The sequence below is a fragment of the Eurosta solidaginis genome, chromosome 4 (assembly GCF_040869045.1).
Source record: "Eurosta solidaginis isolate ZX-2024a chromosome 4, ASM4086904v1, whole genome shotgun sequence".
In the NCBI taxonomy this organism is placed as follows: domain Eukaryota; kingdom Metazoa; phylum Arthropoda; class Insecta; order Diptera; family Tephritidae; genus Eurosta; species Eurosta solidaginis.
Genome location: NC_090322.1, coordinates 213609764 through 213631002, shown reverse-complemented (window position 1 = coordinate 213631002; position 21239 = coordinate 213609764). Strand labels below are relative to the sequence as shown.

Here is a 21239-nt window from a genome sequence, read left to right as displayed (position 1 = left end):
GAGATCGGTTGTATATATAGTATATATCTCATACAACCGATTGTTCAGATAAGAAACTTTGCACAATTACTGCCCCGTTTTAACAGCTAGAAGCTTCAAATTTCACAAAATGCTTACGTATATAGCATATATTGTTTTCTGAAAAAATCATAGATATCGGTGGTATATATATTAGATACCCCATATAAACTCAATTTTTGCCCCTTTTTTACGGCTAGAAGCTTCAAAATTCATCAAATTTCATCAAATAGTTACGTTTACGTCATATATTGTTGAAATACGTGATTCGCAGTCATAGTTTTTACACGCAGACCACAAAAATCCAGAAACTTTGCATCCTCACACAAAGTACCTACCTGTTTTTTATTTTATATTTATCTTAAAAATCGTTAAGGTATGCAGATCTGTTCACTATATATTTCTTATCTTATACATCCGATTATTCGGAGATTACGAACGGGATAAGATTATTGTTCAGCCCCATTCATGAAAGGTAGGAAGTCTTCGGCACAGCCGAAGACAGTCCCGTTCTTACTTGTTTTAAATTAAATTCACTCCGATAATTCTTTCCGACACAATTCCTCTTTAGTACTTTGGCATATGATCCTCTGTGGGTGCTCCATGGAGTACAACAGTGAAAGTACTTTGGAAAGTACTCTCACGTATGTACTCTATGGAATACTCACAAACAAAGCGAGAGTGGGATCACCTACTCCTCTCCTAGGACATCGCAATGTTAATTGGAGCACATTTTTTGTATGAATACAGATTAGTTTTGGAACACTCCTATACTCCCAAAGGAGTATTCCTTACATTATTTATGGAGTACTCGCGTTTTTTGAAGGGTATATACGTTTGTTTGTTTGTTTGTAGATATATAAAAACAGTTTCATAAAAACCATAAGGTAAAGCACCCACACAATTGCAACTATAAACAAAACGCCATAACACAAAAAACATGTTTACTAACAGAATATACCAATTCACATTAAAACTCATGTAAAAGGCGTAACATTAAACAGCAAACGCGCCCATTTGTGTAAATGTAAATTTGTTTTTTTGTTTTCGATGTCTACCTTAATTGTATGTCCTCGCGAATATCTTTCATGCGCATATTCTCGTGTAGATATAACTTTTTATATTGACTTTATCCAAATATGTTGTGAAATACATGTAAATATATGCGAAGCTTCGGGCTTATCGTAACCACAAATTCGCACTTTTATGATTTCTGCTCATATAAGTAAAGTTTAAGGCAATTTATTTGCGTCCTCTCCTACTTGGAATTTTGTAATCGTGTCGTAACAATTGCAAGTAAGAATATTCCTAGTGAAATTTTACGATGAGTGTTATTCTTAGTGTATCCTTCAAATCAGTATACTTTATAAAGAAGAGTATGGAGAAACGATTTCGTAAGAACACCAAAATCTTTTACCGAGTAATTTATTTCAGCTATGCTAAAAAAAGCCGACTGAGTGAACAGAAACCTCAGGAAGACTTGCCTGTGAAACGATTAGATTATGCCCTACAGACACCCTAAAGTGTTATGTAAGGTGCCGCTACGCTTGAACAGTTAAGACTCGGGAAAAAGCGTTCATACCATAACAGTCTTCTTTAAAAACTATTGAATCCTTTTTTATGCAAGTAAGAATAACCAAGATATTCATATTTTCTCTCGACCTCTCTCTTTTTAACTGGGTAGTGGGAGAAGTAATATTTTCGTCATTCCTTCTCACGCCCATATTTATGTAACTCTCGGACTCAGCGACCGTGTTTCAGTAGGATTTCTTTGCAAACCGTGAGGAATGTTGTTGTTTTTGTACTGTTAAGGACACTCCCCGAAGGCCTTAGGGAGTGTTATCGATGTTGATGGTTCTTAGCCGGATGCACATCCGGTACGTTTCGGTAACAAGCACCATTATGGTATTAGCCCGACTATCTGGGGAAGGATTTCGTATCCCCACAGGAACCCTTCTAGGCCATTCCGCCCTTGCACCCCCTAGACCCATAAGGAACATGGGCCCCGGCTGTTAAAGAAACAGGATTCGGACCGGTAGGTGAGGTTGACACTTTGGTTGGAGAAGAAATATATTGCGCTGGCAACCCCTTGAATCAATTTGGTATTTTTGTCGCCCCTTACGGCAGGCATACCTGCCGCGGGTATATTCTAAACCCACTAGCCCGCTGGGGCCTTGTTAAGTATTGCTGGATACCAATAGTACCAGGAGAAGGGTATCACCTCCTCTCTTATAGCCACTCGCCTTTTCAGAATCTCAGTTACCAGCGATAACCATATCAAGCTTAATATCACTCAACAGTGTCTTGTTTATGTTAACACTAGGTGGAAGCAGAATAGAAGAATTCAGTTTAGGTACTCACCGGGAACTGAGTCATATGATCCCAAATAGTCGGGTGAGGTAGGTAGGTTGAACTGGCCGGTCCATGAGGACCTCACATAGACTGATTGAGTCCGTAGTGTTACCAGAAATTTGTTTTAACGACCAAACTGAAAAACCCTATCAAAAACCAGGACCTATGTTATAAAATAACTCCGTCCTCTTGGCAAATACTAGAAGCTTCCTAGGACTTAAGCCACTTGCTGCTTCTAGATCTGACAGCTGTATCACTCCTAATAGCTGGAGTCTTAGCCTGGCAAGTGCATGGCACGAGCACAGAACGTACTCGATCGTTTCCTCCTCCAACCCGCACTTCCTACATCTGCTATCACTGACCAAGCCTAGTTTAAAGGCATGTGACGCCAGAAGGCAGTGTCCAGTCAGAATACCCGCCATGAGTCTACAATCCTCTCTTTTTAATGATAGGAGCACTCTTGTTAATCTAAGGTTGTAAGACCTACACATAATCTTCGACACTTTACAGCCCCGCGCTTGAACCCACGCCTTTCCCGCTTGGTCGATCATGTGCACCTCTCGCCTTCGCTTAATCTCGCCCAATCTAAATGGGACATCTACGGAGCAAGCTTCAAGGGATGCGCCCTTTTTATCTAGTTCATCCGCTTTTTCATTCCCATCTATTCCCATATGCCCTGGGACCGAATATAGATGTATGCTTCTCCCTGTCCCGATTCTCTCCAGAGACTGCTTATACTTTAACACGCATTTAGATGCTGTGCTATGCGAGACTATTGCCTTAATTGCTGCTTGACTGTCAATATAAAAGTTAACACGGTTGCAGCTTAAGCTATTCTCTTCCAGGGTTTCTACTGCTTTGGTTACGGCTAATATTTCCGCTTGGAAAACGCTACAGTAATCCGGCAGCCTGTAGGATCTGCTTATTTGCGGATCAGCGCAGTATACCGCAGACCCTACTCCTTCCACTACTTTGGAACCATCGGTGTACACATGTATCGCCTCGTCCGCCATTTGCGCACCCTTGCGCCAACCGTCCACCTCTATAGTGGCCTTAAGATCTCCCTCGAAGCGCAGATAGGGAATCATGTAGTCTGTTCGTCTTGTGATTGATAACGCTATGCTACTATGGCCATATGGTCGAGGCTCAAGCTGCCCCGAAGCACCGAGCCTGGTTGCGGTCGTTAACGCTTTGTTCTTTGCTACCAGGTCTACAGGTGGGATGTGCAAAATGGCATACAGTGCAGCCGTCGGGGTTGTTTTCAGGGCTCCCGTAATGCTAAGCATCGACAGTCTGCATACCCCCTCTAATTTTTTGAGGTATGTTGTTTTTTGTGTGGCTTTCCACCAAACAAGAACTCCATAGTATAGAAAAGGGCTTACAATCGCTGTAAACACCCAATGCGAAAGAGAGGGCGATAGGCCCCACATACACCCCAGCATTCTTTTACATGCGTAGAGTGCCGTTGAGGCCTTCTTGACCCTCTCCTCCACGTTGAGCTTCCATGACAGCTTACTGTCTAGGATGATTCCTAAATATTTTGTGCAAGGTTTCTCCTGTAAGGTCACCCCTCCTAACTTAGGCCTGGTCCAATTTGGGACCTTGTACCTCTTTGTAAACAAGACCATATCCGTCTTCTCCGCATTGACTTTCAACCAGACATTATATGCCCAGGTATGAATATCGCGAAGCGCCCGATCCATCAAAGAACTAATCGTTGGAAGGCACTTTCCACTTATGACAATGCAACGTCATCTGCGTAAGCCGTAAGTTTTACGGGTCCCTCATCGAATTGCCTGAGCAGTTGGTTGATGACCAGCGTCCACGGCAGAGGTGATAGCACCCCTCCCTGCGGCGTGCCCCTGTCCACTGATTTCGTGGCCTCGAACAATCCCCATTGTGATGTAATCTTTCTGCAATTTAACATGCAGCCGATCCATCTGATTAAGGCAGGATGTACTTTAATGTAATTAAGACCATCCATAATCGCCCATTTTGCAACATTATTGAAAGCCCCGGCAATGTCCAAGAAGACTCCTAGAGCATACTCCTTATATTCCAGGGATTTCTCTATGCTTATTACCACCCTATGCAATGCGGTGTCTACCGACTTGCCTTTGGTGTACGCATGCTGTGTTGTGGAGAGCAGCTTTTCATCCACTTTGGACTTTATGTACACATCTATCAGCCTCTCAAAGGTTTTGAGCAGAAATGATGTTAAGCTAATGGGTCTATAGTCTTTGGAATACATGTGACCGATCTTCCCCGCCTTTGGTAGAAAAGCTACACGAGCAGTTCTCCAAGAGTGCGGTACATGATTCAGTCGTATGCACCCATCGAATATTATTTTAAGCCATTCCACGACCGCCCTACTTGAGACTTGTAGCATGGCCGGGAATATACCATCTGGGCGCGGCGATTTAAACTTAGAAAACGTCTTCACTGCCCACTCGATCTTGGTATCGGTCACCAAGCCCGGCACTACTAGCTCCGTGATCGGAGTGTTAGTGATGTCTGCTGGCTCATCTAAACCGTCTCCCGATGGAAAATGTGTATCGAGAAGCACCTCAAGGGATTCCTCACTATTACGTGACCATTCACCGTTCTCTTTCTTTATTAGTCCCTGGACTATGTTTCCCTTTGCTAGGACTTTTTTCAACCGTGCTGTTTCGGTGGAGCACTCTATGTCCGTACAGAAACTTTTCCATGAGTTTCTCTTCGCCCTGGTAATTTCACGCTTGTAGATCCTCAGTAGATCCCTGTACTCGTCCCGACACGCTTCGCTTTCCGCGGTCTTTGCGAGCTTAAACATTTCTTTAACCTGTCTTCTTAGAAGACTCAGCTCATTGCTCCACCATGGCGGCTTTGCTTTTCCTCTGAATCTTCTTAGAGGGCAAGCTTTGTTATACGCAGTCATAAGCGTCCTTGTTAGGAATTCATTAGACTCCTCCAGTTCCTCTACATTAGCAACCTCTTTGGGTTGTCCCAGTTTTGTTTCTACATGTTTCTGGAATTTAGTCCAGTTCGTTGACCTAGGTTTCCTCCCTTCTCTACCCTCTTTAGGGGGATGTTGAAGCTGATATACGCATGGTCGGAGAAGGATGGTCTATCAAGAACTATCCAATCATACCTTGATATATCACGCTCGGAGCTCAATGTAATATCCAGAACATTGCTGGATGTTGGACCAATGTATGTAGGGACATTTCCCCTGTTGGCTATCTGCAAATTGGTTTGCAGGATGTAACAAAACAGAGATTCGCCTCTCTCGTTCGTATCTGCTCTTCCCCACGCATTTTGGTGCGCATTTACATCTGCGCCTATGACCAACCGCCCTTTGCGCCCTTCCTCCTGTACTAGCCTTTTGCGCTCCATCGGTGGGACCTCCGCAGCATGGGCCATGTAGCAGGATGCCAGGATAAATGCCTGCTTATTCTTTTGCTCAACGGCCACCGCTACGAGATCCTCAGTGGTGTAATTAGGCAGCATATATGAATGCAGGTGTTTCCTTACCATTACTACAGCTCGCACCCGTCCTTCCGTTTGCGCGTAGTAAACGCCAAACCCGCGCGCGCTAAGTCCAGAAGCCTTTCCTCCCGATGAGAGCCACGGCTCCTGGATCAGCGCCACGTCAAACGAACCCTCCTCAAGGGTTAGGAGGAGTTCGCTCAACGCCACTTTACTGTGTTGGAGGTTTATCTGTAGGACTCGCAGCACCATTGGGCTGTTTGTCCCCCTCCAGCACCTTCGTTTTGACGTCGTCGTCCTCCCCTTGCCCTTTTGGTTTAGAGTATTCGAGGCCCCCTTCAGCCTCTCGTGACTGTTGTGCCGGGTGTTCTTCTGTGCGAGTCACAGCACCATTTAGCGGTTGGTCCTCTTCTAGCACGTTCGTGGTGACGTCTTTTTTCCCTTAGGCTTTTGAGGTCCTTTTCGACTTCGCCCACCTCTAGCGTGTTAGGGTTTTTATCCTCGGGACTTCTTTTCCTGAGTCGCATGTAAATTTTGCCAGTGCAAAAGGACATTTTACCAAGCTGCGTGTACAAAATATCCTCCGCCTGTTTGTTTATTTGGAAGATGTAGAACTGACCATCCTCGGTAGGCCGAGATACAGTAAGTACCTTCCAATCCTGTGTCGGTATGTTCGGATTCTGATTCTTCAGAAGTCGCAGTGCATCCTCTGACTTCAACACGCATGGTATCCATACCTTAACTTTTGGTACCGTGGGGATTTGCGCTTTATCTACCACCTCAAACCGCGCGTTCGTGCCTTGCCTTGGAGGTTTGGAACCACTTCCTCCAGCCACTGCAAGCTCGCGATGTTTTCGCACGCTATCATCTTCACACCGTTACACCATCCCCCCGAATCAAAGGTTGGAAGAGGCTTACTTGGTTGTTCCCGCGTCATCTTAAGCATTAAGCTAATAAGCTCCCTTTCCGCAGATCTCCACCTTTCAGTAGTCATTTGTCCGAAAGGACTGCTACGATCAACCAGCGCCACAGTCAGTGACTGATTTGCCACATCACTCATCTTCTCGGGAAAAGCAGGAGTCTTAGTGTTATCTCCCTTTGGCACCTCCGAGAAAGCCGGAGTCTTAGCGTTAACTCCCTTTAGCGCCTCCGAGAAAGCCGGAGCCTTAGCGTTATCTCCCTTTGGCTTATTTCCTACTTCCTTAATTGGAACTTCCCTCTGACTCGCAGCTTTCGAGGTAGTTGCTACCTCGCTATTGGAGCAATCTGTCTTACAGCTTTGGGCCTACTTGTCTTGTCTATGCGACTGCCCTGCCTCGCGGCTCTAGGACTGGGTCCTTTCTGCCTCTTGAAAGCAGGGTTGTCGCCTTCCGCCGAACGTTGCCTCTTCATTCTGCCATTCGACGCGTCTTCCTCCTCGTACCGGTTGCAGAACCGAGGGTTTCTCGCAGCAAACCTTTTGAACTGCCTTCGACCTACTTCTACCGCTTCATGGGCCCATTCCAAGCGCTCGATCTCCACTTCTGTTGGGTCGACCACTGCTCCCAAGCGTTGAACAATTCTTAGTGCTGCACGGTACTGCGAGAGAGCTCTTTTACTTCCTCTGCTCCGTACCCTTCTCCACTCTTCTACTCCGTTTTCATTTGTGTGCTTCTCCAACACGGAGTTCATTGAATCAGCACAACTTTCGCTCCCCGAGTCCGACGCATCGCTTAATTCGTATTTGTCGTCCTTGGATTGCGACTCAGTCCTCCTCTTTACATCGTCCTTATTACAGTCAGTTAATGAGTCGTTCATCTTGGTCGTACGACCACCTGCCCGACAAGGCGGGCTCAGCGGTCCAGTATTATATACGGGGAAAGAACCGTCAGCCACAGCAGCGCCCCTTGCTGTGGTAAGGCCATTAATACTTCCCGAGGTGGCCCGGTATCGGGAAGGCTCCGTTCGAATACATCCGAATTTATCCCCTGGCTGCAAATCGTCCAATAGGCACGGTCCGCATAACACCCTGGATTAGGGGGTTGGCAGTTCTTGGTCACCGGCATCCCGCCGCACTCGTATGAGGTGAAATGGCGTAGATGTCAGTCCTAACCAGCTCCGCCTCATATTCGGGCGCTATGGAGTTCGGCTAAGCCCTCACACCAACGACAAGGTGCCTACCCTAGTGAGGGATAGTCGGGTGAGACTTGAACTCAATAATCAGGTCACAGCTATCTACTGCCGTTGGCGGATGTAACGGCTCAGCTTCTACTAAGTGACTTTAGAGCGGACTGTAGTTTGAAGTTTCCGGGAAATCCGTTTTAGAAGGCCTCCTAGTACTTAAGAATGTTAGACCTGACCGCTTAGTTTCTGTGCTGACGTTGCTTTCGCTGTTGGAATAAAATACGCGCAGTTCTTATTGTTTGTTTTCATTTTTTCATTTCATTTATTAATCATTTTCTTAATGCTATGTACTTATTTTAAATTTCCATTTTGTATTCAACACATTAACTATAACATAGCTTACGAAAGGTAGATGGCAATTATTATTTTAAGAATTAAAATAGTACTTGTTTGAGCGACTGTCGTAGTCGCCAACAGCCAACCCTTCTATTTAATAGAAATTAGGCTTAAGGAAACCTAAACCTGAATTTACCTGAATTTTATATTGAATTTATTGATATATGTACCTTTTACGTATAAGTACGCATTCTGAATTATTTGCACGTACAAATACGTAATATCATATATTACGTACATATTTATTAAACTTAAGAATTTGAAATGTTTGTATTTTACGCTAACACGCGAGCGTATTTCACCTCTCTGGCAACCCCAACAATGGGTTGACAGATGTGACTATGTATGTACATACATACATTTATATTATTGCTTTTGACATTTCTTTTTATTTTTTACTTTCGAAATTCTTTACCCTCTCGAGTGTGACTCAAATTTTGTGAATTCTATAATTAAAATAATAAACCCTTTATATAAACGGAAAATAGTGTTCTCTAATGTTTTAAATAAAACCCAGGTGCTTTTTTATTATAAAAATAACGCTTCTTAGTTGTTTGTGCATATACAAAGGCAGCCAAGTTTGTGCAAAAGATATAGGCAAGCGCTTTGTGCATACGGAAAGATAGCTGTGTTCACCATCCGGCAGACCTGAACAGGATCTACCGCCATCGTACTCCATTATACCCTCACCCTCACCATATCACCACCGCATCATCGCCATCGTCGCCGCATCCATCATAGCTACATCCCGCCAGGAACAAAAGGTAAAATTTGTATTGCCAGCCCCCGAAACAGTGGTCCTTCGACGCCACTACCGGAACCAGCGACACAAAAGATTACCATTTGGAAACTGTGAGTATTAAATGAGATTTTAATACACCCCTAAACAGTGGAAAAATATATAAAATTGGAAAAAGTAAGGCAATTTTCATTTTCGAGGATTAGAATTTCCCGCCAATAATCCTCATTTCCCGCCAAACTTTCTCAAGTTCCCACCAAATTTGCACATACCATTTCGTATATATATATATATATATATATAGCAATAACCCCATATTGCAAAACTCAGTACGGTATATGTGCAAAGCAAAATAAGGAAAACTCAGTAGTTAGCTACAGTGGGCACATTTGCTAAAAGCACCCCTTATATTTTAATACGACAAACCTCTTAATAATTTAAAATTTTCTCATTTTAAATTAAAATATCTCTTTTCGTTAATTAAATATATGCACAACCTCTGCTAACTTCTGATTTCTCCCCATTGAATTAATAAAAAAAACGCAAGCAAATTTTCTCGGTTTCCTCATTTGCGTATACACATATATACGGATATATAAAAGAAAGAATACGACATAAGCGGTGTAATAAAATATCGTGCACAGTGGTACAAGAGTGGTGCAGTGCGTGTTATAGCACTTCTCTCGCATTAAATTTGCACGCTATAAATTCTCAATCCCCATTAAGAATTTCGATAAGCTACTAATTTCTCTCTCCTCAAAGCCCCTACAGTCCAACAAATCGAAGCTAAATAAGACTCCTCTAAGTCACACAAAAAAAAAAAAAAATTACACATTTTTATATAATCTCATACGTATCAAAATTATAATAAATTACCCCCGAGATACTTTAATACGTATATATACATATATCTCACATAATTTTTCCCACGTATATTTAAACCACCCTCATATACATATATTAAATATAGTGCAAACGCAGCACAGTGGTAAAATTTTCCCAGTCTCACCCTCAAATAAATTTAACTTAAAAACTTTTTTTTGGTTTTGAAAAGTACTCTCTCTTGCTATTTAACGTGAATATTTTAACGTAACTCCCTCACATAGTTAAAAGCAAATACTCTCTCTTCAAAAAAAAAAAAAAAAAGTTTTCTCTCTGAAGTTAAATTTTTTGTTGATTCTCAACTCTAAGCGACATAAAACAAAGCTTAAAAATGAGTGACGATGAAACCAAAAAAGGTGGCTCCAAAACTCAAGGAGTTAAAAAATTTAAAATCTCGTCTGCCCCCAAAAAATTTACATCCGAAACGGACAATTTTTTGGAATATTGTGCTCGGTTTAGGTCGACGTCGCTCCAAGACAACACGGAGTCCTCACTCAAAATAAAAAACGCCAATATAGACAAATTTTGGAATAGAGTCCAAACAGTCTTCGATAAGATTGTCGAAACCCCAGATCAGGACCTGCCCGAAGATTTTCCAACATCTGCTAATAGCATATACAGGTCCTGTCTCATAGCATACGAAGACACAAAAGCCCAGATAGAAGACCAGCTTCACTTGCTTAAACAAGCAAATGCCCCCGCTCCCCCTACCGTCACACCAGCTCCATCTGACAACTCCGGTATTTCGCTGAAAATCCCTCCCTGCGATACCGAAATATTTTATGGTGGTTATGAAAAATGGCCCTCATTTCGTGACATGTTCACAGCCGTTTATATTAACCATCCCAAACTCTCCCAAGCGCAAAAATTGTATCACCTCAGATACAAAACCCAAGGAAAGGCAGCTCAAATATTCAATCAATTTCCCTTGACTGACGACAACTTTGCCTTAGCGTGGGAAGCCCTAAAGGCCCGATACGAGAACAGACGAGTTCTCGTAGATAATCAAATACGGGCCCTAATGAACTTAAAAACGATCACCACGGAAAACAGTGAAGATATACAAAAGTTGCAATCCTCAGTAAATAATTGTCTTCAGATTCTCGCCACGCAACAGGTGTCCACAGATAACTGGGACCCCATACTTATTTATCTCGTGACCTCTAAACTCCCTGAAAATACAGTCACGTTATGGGAGCAGTCTCTGACTTCAAGAAGAGAACTTCCTAACTGGTCCCAAATGGACCAGTTCCTCACAACTCGATATGAAGTCGTAGAGCGAGTCGATCAATGGCGACCAAATAAATTTAAAGCCACCCCACAAGCTAGGCCACCATTCAAACCCCAGCAGTCGCATCCCTTTCAAAATAGATCGACCTCCCACACCCAATCTCATATGACAGAGCAGCGATCAATGTACAAGTGCGCTTTGTGTAAAACCTCATCTCACCCCCTTATAAGTTGCTTCAAATTTAAGAAGCTGTCGACCTCTGATCGCAGAAGGTTTGTGAGAGAAAACAATATGTGTTTCAATTGCCTCTCTCAGTCACACATATTGAAAGACTGTTCCAGTACTCAAACTTGCAATCAATGTCAAGATCGGCACAACTCAGTGCTTCACGAAGACACATCTCAAGTGCCGAAAAGACAACCCTCACGATTGCAAAGGACAGCCTCACAAGCCACCACCACGAATTCCACAGTCTCACCCGGTAATACTCCCGATCAAGCCAATGCTCTGGATGAAAGCCCTTCATGCTCGCAGAAAAGCCAAGTGCAATCGTTTTATTCCGAAAACGATTGTGAAATAATTTTACCCACGGCTATCGTTCCCGTAGAGCATAAAGGAGAAATTTTTAAACTACGAGCTCTTGTGGATCAGGGATCTGAACGAACCTTTATCTCTACCAGAGCCCAAGATAGACTCAAACTCCCATTCAAACCCTCTAGATTTGAAATATCAGGGATGGGCGGCAAGGTAGTTCAGACCTCAAACAAATTGTGCTCTCTGACTTTGGTATCCCCCGATTTCAAAACCAGAATAAGTGCAGAGGCAATAGTATTACCCCGGCTAACAAAAATGCTCCCCTCGCTTAAGCTCACTAGCGAGCTTCAAGCAAAATGGGCACACCTCAACCTCGCAGACTCGAACTGTCACTCCCCCTCGCAAATAGATCTCGTCCTAGGCAGTGATGTAATACCGCAAATCATCCAAAATGGCGTTGAGAAACTTTCCCCCCATCTTCTAGCGCAGAAAACCATTTTTGGATGGATTCTGAGCGGTAGAGCTCCTGTGATGGTAAACGCGTTCTGCATGCAAGTGTCAGAAGTGTCCAACGAAGATCTTAACTCTTTATTGCGTAAATTCTGGGAATTGGAGGAAGTTCCCACCAAACCCCAAATAATCCCAGAAGACGAGTTTTGCGAAAATTTCTATGCAGCCACAACCTCACGCGATGATAACGGTCGTTATATCGTAAGGCTGCCGTTTAAACCCAGCTTCCCAGAGTCAATCTCATTATCCCACTCTCGGTCTTCAGCTCTAAGCCAGTTTCTTGGAATGGAGAGAAGTCTGCAGAAGAAAGGGGATTTAAAGACTCAATATGATAGTGTTCTAGAAGAATACCTCACCCTCGATCATATGGAGGAAACCGGCTCCTATGAAAAATTTGACGGAGGAAAATGCCTCTCATTTTATCTTCCTCATCACGCAGTTGTCAAACCCGAGAAAAAGACATCAAAGGTGCGGGTCGTGTTTAACGCCTCAAAGAAGTCGGCATCTGGACATGCGCTCAACGACGTTCTGTATACCGGCCCTACCCTCCAGCCCGATCTGATGCTTCTGATTCTCAAGTGGCGTACCTACCAATTTGTTTTTAACGGAGACGTAGAAAAAATGTATCGTCAAATCATAATGCATGAAGACGACAGAGACTATCAGAGGATCGTCTTTCGCTCATCTCCGAGCGACCCCATAAAAGACTATCGTCTGAAAACAGTCACATTTGGTGTGAACTGTGCCCCCTACCTCGCCATACGTACTCTTCACCAACTGGCCAAAGATGTAAAGGAAACTTTCCCCAAAGCCGTCCCTGTTTTGACGAAAGAAACATATGTAGATGACATTCTCTCTGGCAGCCATGAAATTCTCTCTGCTGAAACATCTCTCTCCCAAGTCATCCAAGTGTTAGCGTCAGCAGGATTTCCATTACGGAAAATAACGGCCAATCACCCCAGTATAATAAAAAACATCAAAGAAGAGGACTTGCTAGATACCAATCTTTTGGAATTCGAGAAAGCAAGCAACACCAAAACTCTCGGCATACAGTGGAACGCTCTGACCGACACGTTTTCGTATACAGTGGACTCAATACCCCTCTCGTCCGCTAATACAAAACGACAAATTCTCTCCTCGGTCGCAAAACTTTTTGACCCCGCAGGGTGGCTTACGCCGATTATGATTCAGGCCAAGATTTTACTCCAAGAGCTATGGATAGACGGAACTGGCTGGGATGAACCAGTGAAGCCCCTCCGCTTCATTAAATGGACGCAGTTCGCAAAAAATTTACCCAACATCTCAGATATAAAGATACCTCGATGGGTTGACTACATGCCGAACCAGCAGGTTGAACTGCATGGTTTCTGCGATGCGTCAGAAAAGGCATATTGCGCCACTATATATCTGCGAACAACCCACGGTGCCACCACTTCGTCCCAAAAGGCAAGGTCGCTAAAGGCAAGGTTGCCCCTCTTCGCACTACCAGTCTTCCAAGACTAGAACTATGTGCAGCTCTACTCCTTGCCCGACTAATCGCCGTCGTACAATCCCATCTCGAGCTCTCTCTTACAAATCTTTACATGTGGTCTGACTCGGAAATTGTGTTAGCATGGCTCGAAAAGCCTCCCCACGCTTGGAAAACTTTCGTATCCAATCGAACAGCTGAAATTATGGATCTCGTCGGAAGCGCCTCCTGGAAGCATGTAGGCAGTCGCGACAATCCAGCAGACATGGGCACTAGAGGATGCAAACCCATGGACTTGGCAAATTCTTCGCTGTGGTGGAATGGCCCTGCGTGGCTGACCCAGCCCCCCGAAGCTTGGCCAAACCCATCTACCCGCAGCATCAACCCGCCTGAAATGCGCCGAGTCGAAGCACTATACTCAGCTGAAGATGACCCCGATGTATTGGATCGATTTTCGTCATTTCCTCGCGCCCTCAGGGTCATGGCATATGCCTTCAGGTTCATTAATAATCTCAAGGACCGAATTCGAGGCATTAAACCCGCTTACACTCCCTCTCTGTCTCATGAAGATCTCCGCAAAGCGAAAAATAAACTTGTGACGTTAACACAAACCCGATATTTTCCTCGCGAAAGAGCATGCTTGGAAAATGCAAACCCCATTGATCAAAGAAGCTCTCTACTAACCCTCAACCCATACCTCGATGAAAACGGGCTCCTCAGGGTTCATGGTAGACTAGTTCATTCGACGTTGACTTACAATGAAAAACATCCCGTTATTATCCCAGAAAAATCAAGATTCGCTGTCCTCTATATACAGTACCTCCATGAACTTCTTCTCCATGCCGAAATACGTCTCATGCAGCAATGCCTCAGACAGGATCTCTATATTCCACGACTTAAACCCCTCATAAAGAGATGCATACATCAGTGCAAAACTTGTACCCTCCACAAGCAGCAAATGCGATCGCAAATCATGGCGGCTTTGCCCCCGGAACGATGCACATATGCTCCGCCTTTCACCACTACCGGTGTCGACTTTGCGGGGCCTTTTCAAATAAAAGTCTCCTTGCTAAGGTCTCACACCTTACTGAAAGGCTACGTGGCCGTTTTTGTCTGTTTCGTGACAAAAGCTGTCCACCTTGAGCTGTGCTCGGACCTAACAACAAATGCCTTTCTCGCAGCATTCGCTCGCTTCGTCGGACGTCGTGGATATCCTGCCACAATGATGAGTGACAACGGCAAAACGTTTATTGGAGCTAAAAGAGCGACGGAAAAAGAGTTCGTTGACTTCATGAAAACTGCCTCTCAAGAAGTAATCGCAAAATACTCTCCCCAGGGCATTAATTGGAAATTCATTCCGCCCGGAGCTCCCCACATGGGCGGCTTGTGGGAGTCTGCAGTGAAGAGTTTCAAACTGCACTTCAAGAGGACTGCAGGAACCCACAAGTTCACATTTGAAGAATTTACCACCCTCTTGGTAAGAATTGAAGCCGTATTAAACTCTCGTCCTATCTCACCTTTATCCCAAGATCCCACAGAGTTTACCGCGCTGACCCCCGGCCACTTTCTCCGAGGTAGCCCCCTCCTCGCTATCCCTGAAGTGGATCACGCGGATTTATCTCTTATAAACCGATGGGACAGGGTAAAAAGTTTACAGCATCAGTTCAGCAAAAGGTGGAAGGAAGACTACCTAAAGGATCTCCAAAAAAGGCAGAAGTGGAAAAATCCACAACCCGAACCCAAGGTCGGTGAGTGTGTCTGCATTCACGACGACTCACTTCCCCCGACTGAATGGCGCCTTGGACGTATTGAAAAAATACATCCAGGTCCTGACGGCCATATACGTGTTGTTGACGTTCGTACTCAAACCGGCACCCTCACACGACCACTTGTCAAGCTCTGTTTCCTCCCTCAGACTGAAAGCCCACCCTCTCGGGCAACCCCGGAGAATTCGTAGCTACTCTCAAACTACCTCTGTCCACTCTTACCACATCACCGTCACTAATATGTCGTATTTTGCAACATAATGCCAGCTGAAATCCCCTGTATCAGTATTTCTCTCCACTAAAATACTTTTACAACTGTAATTACAGATCGCTATGGATCGTGCAAATCAGTCGTCGTCACGAAGACCAGTGCGGTCGGAGATCGTTGCTCCCAACCGCGCCAATGAATCACGCAGCTCGACACTAATAACAGATTACCGACGGTGCCGCATATGCACCCGTCAGCACGCTCTTCGGAACTGCGTCATATTCAAAAAAATGAAACCACCCCAGAGATGGATGCTTGCACGAGCCCATGAGTTTTGCCTGAATTGCTTGGCATTATCTCACATCACCAGCGAGTGCAGCTCATACGACAGATGCCGGATCTGTGGAGCGCGACATCACTCCCTACTCCATCGGCGGGACGCTACCCCAAGCGCCCAGCGCGCCATCCAGGCACCCCGGCCTGGCAGATCCGCCGTACCGGCACCCCCTGCCGCCACCGGGCAACCCCGTTCTCGCCCGGGAAACAACATTCCCTCAGCAGCACCCAGCATCGCACGACGCACCATTCGATGCACCGCACAAGGGCTGCAAACCGCCAACGCTAGAGGAAGAGTGTCCCAAATCCTCGTTCGAGATGCATTGCGGACCCTTAAGGAGCTACAGGAGGCTCTAGCCGCTGAACGCGCCTAGGGCGGGGATGATGTTTGAGCGACTGTCGTAGTCGCCAACAGCCAACCCTTCTATTTAATAGAAATTAGGCTTAAGGAAACCTAAACCTGAATTTACCTGAATTTTATATTGAATTTATTGATATATGTACCTTTTACGTATAAGTACGCATTCTGAATTATTTGCACGTACAAATACGTAATATCATATATTACGTACATATTTATTAAACTTAAGAATTTGAAATGTTTGTATTTTACGCTAACACGCGAGCGTATTTCACCTCTCTGGCAACCCCAACAATGGGTTGACAGATGTGACTATGTATGTACATACATACATTTATATTATTGCTTTTGACATTTCTTTTTATTTTTTACTTTCGAAATTCTTTACCCTCTCGAGTGTGACTCAAATTTTGTGAATTCTATAATTAAAATAACAAACCCTTTATATAAACGGAAAATAGTGTTCTCTAATGTTTTAAATAAAACCCAGGTGCTTTTTTATTATAAAAATAACGCTTCTTAGTTGTTTGTGCATATACAAAGGCAGCCAAGTTTGTGCAAAAGATATAGGCAAGCGCTTTGTGCATACGGAAAGATAGCTGTGTTCACCATCCGGCAGACCTGAACAGGATCTACCGCCATCGTACTCCATTATACCCTCACCCTCACCATATCACCACCGCATCATCGCCATCGTCGCCGCATCCATCATAGCTACATCCCGCCAGGAACAAAAGGTAAAATTTGTATTGCCAGCCCCCGAAACAGTACTAATGCCATTTTCAATAATTATATACTGTTTTGTTATTGTTCAGCAGTTGTTGTGGAAAAAGTATATACTTATTGGAAAATGTACCTCAAATACCATTTTTGAAATGGTAGCACCTGCCACAATGGGTGTTAAACTTCATCTACTCTTTTTGGGGTAGCCTCTGTGTAAAATGTCCTTGACCAAATGGCTAAAGGCAAGGGCGTTCTGCAGATCTCTTCTAAACTGAAACTATCGCTGCGTTAGTTAGGGTGTTATGATCGTTGTGGTAATGCTTTAATCGTTGATCAAAGAGCAACGTGGCAAGACGAATGCCATTGTTTGTTGCCATTGATCTGATACGAAAATATTACTTTACTACTTGGGAGTACTACAGAATTAAAATAAAATATTATACTAATATTTATAAGCTTCAAATTGCAAGCTTGAACTTTCTTTTGCAAAATATATTATTTTGGAATTCGTAAACAAACCATAGTGTCTTTCGACGTTTCTATTCTTCTTGTTGAGCGCTGACTAATACAGTCAACGTAAGGTGAAATGACGACAATGGATTGAAGACATCGCTTAAGTCGTTTCCATGTGCGGACCTTAAAATTGTTCAAAATACTCGAAAAGATATTTACCAATAATGACGATTGGCTTTGTTTTTATCCTAACCGCAAAAATATCCTTCGACGGCTTAGGGACTGTCACGAATGTAAGGAGTCCCTTGACGGATTAAGTGCGATACGCTCCGGTACTAGCGGTTTGAACTATGCCAGTTGCAACATTCAATAAACTTGACAATTGTCAAACAATTCTCGCTGTCAATGTCGTGTCATTCAAACCATTTTCTAGCACTTTGGACTCCCATTTATCGATTGTTTCTTTTGTGTGCTTACGCTTTTGTAAGCGCATTTCATTAAAATGCCGCAAATTGCCCGAACACGAAATCATCATAAAAAATTCTTTTATTCACGCTGACACTCGATAATTGTCACACCATACCGATAATTGTCACACCATACACTTACAAATATGTTCGTAGGTGTTAGTAACTGCAATAAGTACCACGTGTCAATATTCGCTTGAAGAGCCTGACAAATGAGTAGACTGAATTATTTCGACAAAGCTTTTCATATTGTTTGCCAACTAAACGCTTGTCATTCATTATTTGGGCTTTAGGAAAACATCACAAAAATTAGCAGTTGTCAAACTTAAAGACAACACTTCAAGGGCGTCAGGATTGGCAGCTTAAATGTCAAAAAACAAATTTCTTGAACATTTTCTATCTGCAGTGCAATTGCAAAAATTTTTTTTTTTTGCTCACCTGTTCGGGAGCGCAACTTTGTTGTGACGCAGAACGTTTCTTCTTGATTGCTTGTTGCCACCACCTACGTCTGGGTCTATTATCTATTTTTGACCAACACTTCAGTCGGCAGGCAGAGGTTAATAATATTTCATATAAGTTCAGATAGTGGTGCTCAATGCAGCGAGTAACGATGTTCCTTTGTCAACATTTGGGATGGCAGGTCTGCGCGTTCATCGCCTTTCTATCCACAGTTGACTCTGACACAGTCGTGTTGATGCAGCTCCTGCTGTTGTTGTTCTTCTTCTGTCTTCATATTGCACTTACATAAAAATCTACATTTATATACATACACATTTTTATTTGTTTTATTATTGTTGCTGTTAATATATCCTTAAGGTCAACATGACAATCAGTGTAAATTATCACCTTGGCAACCAATTCCTTGCAACTAATTCGAAAGCGTGGATCGCCTGGACAGTCAATGAGGTTGTTACGTTTTCTGTGTTTTTATATTTATGCAGCAATAAATGGTGCCGCAAAAGTTCAGTATGTAAAACTGGAGGATATTTGAGGCCTTGGATAGCTAGTTCATGCTCAAACCCGTCAGGCTATTTTACCCAAACTTATACGCAAGTTAGGTATATGGACCCAAGCAGCAATATTTCCATTCTGGAGGTTCAAAAGTATACTCCATTCAACGGCTCACCAGTTTCAATTATTTCCATCATACTCACCATTGTTGTCCTTGTAGCAGTGCTGCGCCCTATCCAATAGATTCGACTAATAACAAATGTTCATCAATATCCTCTAACGGGAGTCCGGGGAAAGTTACAGTTTCAACTGGAGTGGACCAGAGGGGAAGGGGTGTTAGAGGCGTTGGTTCCACATTGCAATTGAAAAGATGGTTGGCGGCATGTGGCGACACGGTACAAATAGAACATACGTTATGTATGATGGGGTTTGCTTCTGGATAGGTAAGAGTTTAACCTTTTAAAGTACCCAGATTGAAATTGAGCTAGAGTGATGCTCGTCACCCTGGGAAGGTTGCTTTCCTCTACTGGGCATTTGACTTTAAGAACGTGGTTCGCCGGGGAGTTCCTGGCAAAGAGTTCCGACGCCTTGACATATTTGTGCTTTTTCCTACATACAGCTTAGTTCTCAGGTGCAGTACTTTCTCATAATGCTTGCGGAGAAGACCCCTTAAGCCCCTGGGTGTTGTAGCCTTATCAATCAGATGTCTGTTGTGATGCCCAGATTTTTGGGTATTCTGCAACTCTTTAATCAGCATTTCATTTCTCTTCCTTATGGACAGTACTCTCGCCTGACTGTGTAAATGGTGTTCTGGTGACATAAGAAGACAACGCATAACAGTTCGCCGTCTCTAACAATTGTAAATCTGCTATCGATCATAAATTTTTTTTTTTTTCATCCACCAACGACGGTATCCGTTTGTCGAACTCACCGGCCCCGCTGATATTCAGAACACACAGCTGCGATACTATCGAGCGACATTCATCGGATATAGCGTTCTCACAGGCTACGCGGTTTTAGCAACGGTTGTTCAAGGAGGGAAAGTTAAGAAAAAACAGGATGCAATATTAATAATGTATTAATATGCGAGATTGGAAGAGGAGAGGGAAAGATGTGGGAAAGTGAATGGAAAAATCAAGGAAAGAGTGATATACGGCAAGGAGGAAATGGGTTGGGAAGGAAAATAGCGGGAGAAAAGAGGTGGAAGACATTACTGTTGGTTTATATAACACGAAAAAAACGAAAGAGAATTGGGAATGGAAAGTGTGAAGAGTAACAATGAGATCGAAAGGAAAAGAGGAAAGAATGTAAAATAGCGGAAGCAGATGACGAAGAGCAAAGTGAGAGAGTCGAAAGGAAAAATGAGAAAGTGGAAAATTGAGAAGAAGGGACGACATATGATTAAGAGATGGAAAGTAAGGGATGAGGTAAAGAAATATGAGAGGGACGCGGTGAAAGAATAGGAGGGTTGAAAAGAAGTGGCAAAGAAGATTGAGTGAGGTGTAAGATAAGACGTTAAAAGAACTAGCGAAAACGAAAAGCGATCGAGGATGAGTCAGAGAGAATGTGATTCAAAGAGTGAGAGAGAAAAGGAAAGATGAAGGAAGAGAAAGGGAAAAAAGATGGAGAGGGAAACGAAGAAGTGAAATGAATGTGAAAAGGGAAACAGAAATGGAAAAGGAAAGGAATGTGCAAAAGGAATTAAAAATCAACAGAAAGAGGGAGGGGGAAGAGAAAAGGGGAACAGAAAGGGAAAGGGAGTGAGAAGGGTAGAACAAAAGGAACAGGAAGTGGAAATGTTAATTGAAAGGAAATGGAAATAGAAAGGGAAACGGAAACGGAACGGGAACGGAAACATTAAGGAGGAGGGGAAAAAAAGGAAAGCGGGAGACGTGAAAAGAAAAGGGAATGGGAAGAAAATGAAAGCGAAACGAAAAGGTAAAGGTAAATGAAACGAAAAAGAAAGGAGAGGGAAATGAACAAATTAGAAACATGAAAATTTATAGCGAAATAAACACTGAAAGAAAAGTAAGAGGGAAAGAGACATCGAAAAGGGGAATAGAAATAAATTAAATAGGAAAACACTTCGAAGAAATTCTTGACAAATCAGAGAATCATGATAGATATGCACGCTTAATGTTGATATCTGGTAAAAGAAAGCTCACCCGCTTATGTGACATAAGCGCAAACTATTGGCATACAACAACTAGATCACAAGCAAGTGCACTCTCCAAATCTAAGCATAAAACTTTACTTACCAGTACATAAAAATC

General features: G+C 43.4%; 1 protein-coding gene and 1 long non-coding RNA gene across 2 annotated transcripts in view; both read left to right on the top strand.

Moving 5' to 3' along the window:
• LOC137248770 (uncharacterized) overlaps positions 1-21239 on the top strand; it is a 415244-nt gene that overhangs the window by 354838 nt on the left and 39167 nt on the right. The gene's annotated exons all lie outside the window — the stretch shown is intronic.
• LOC137249030 (uncharacterized) lies at positions 8459-16603 on the top strand. Its single transcript, XR_010952239.1, has 2 exons — positions 8459-9189; positions 15795-16603. It is a non-coding gene; the product is annotated as an uncharacterized lncRNA (long non-coding RNA).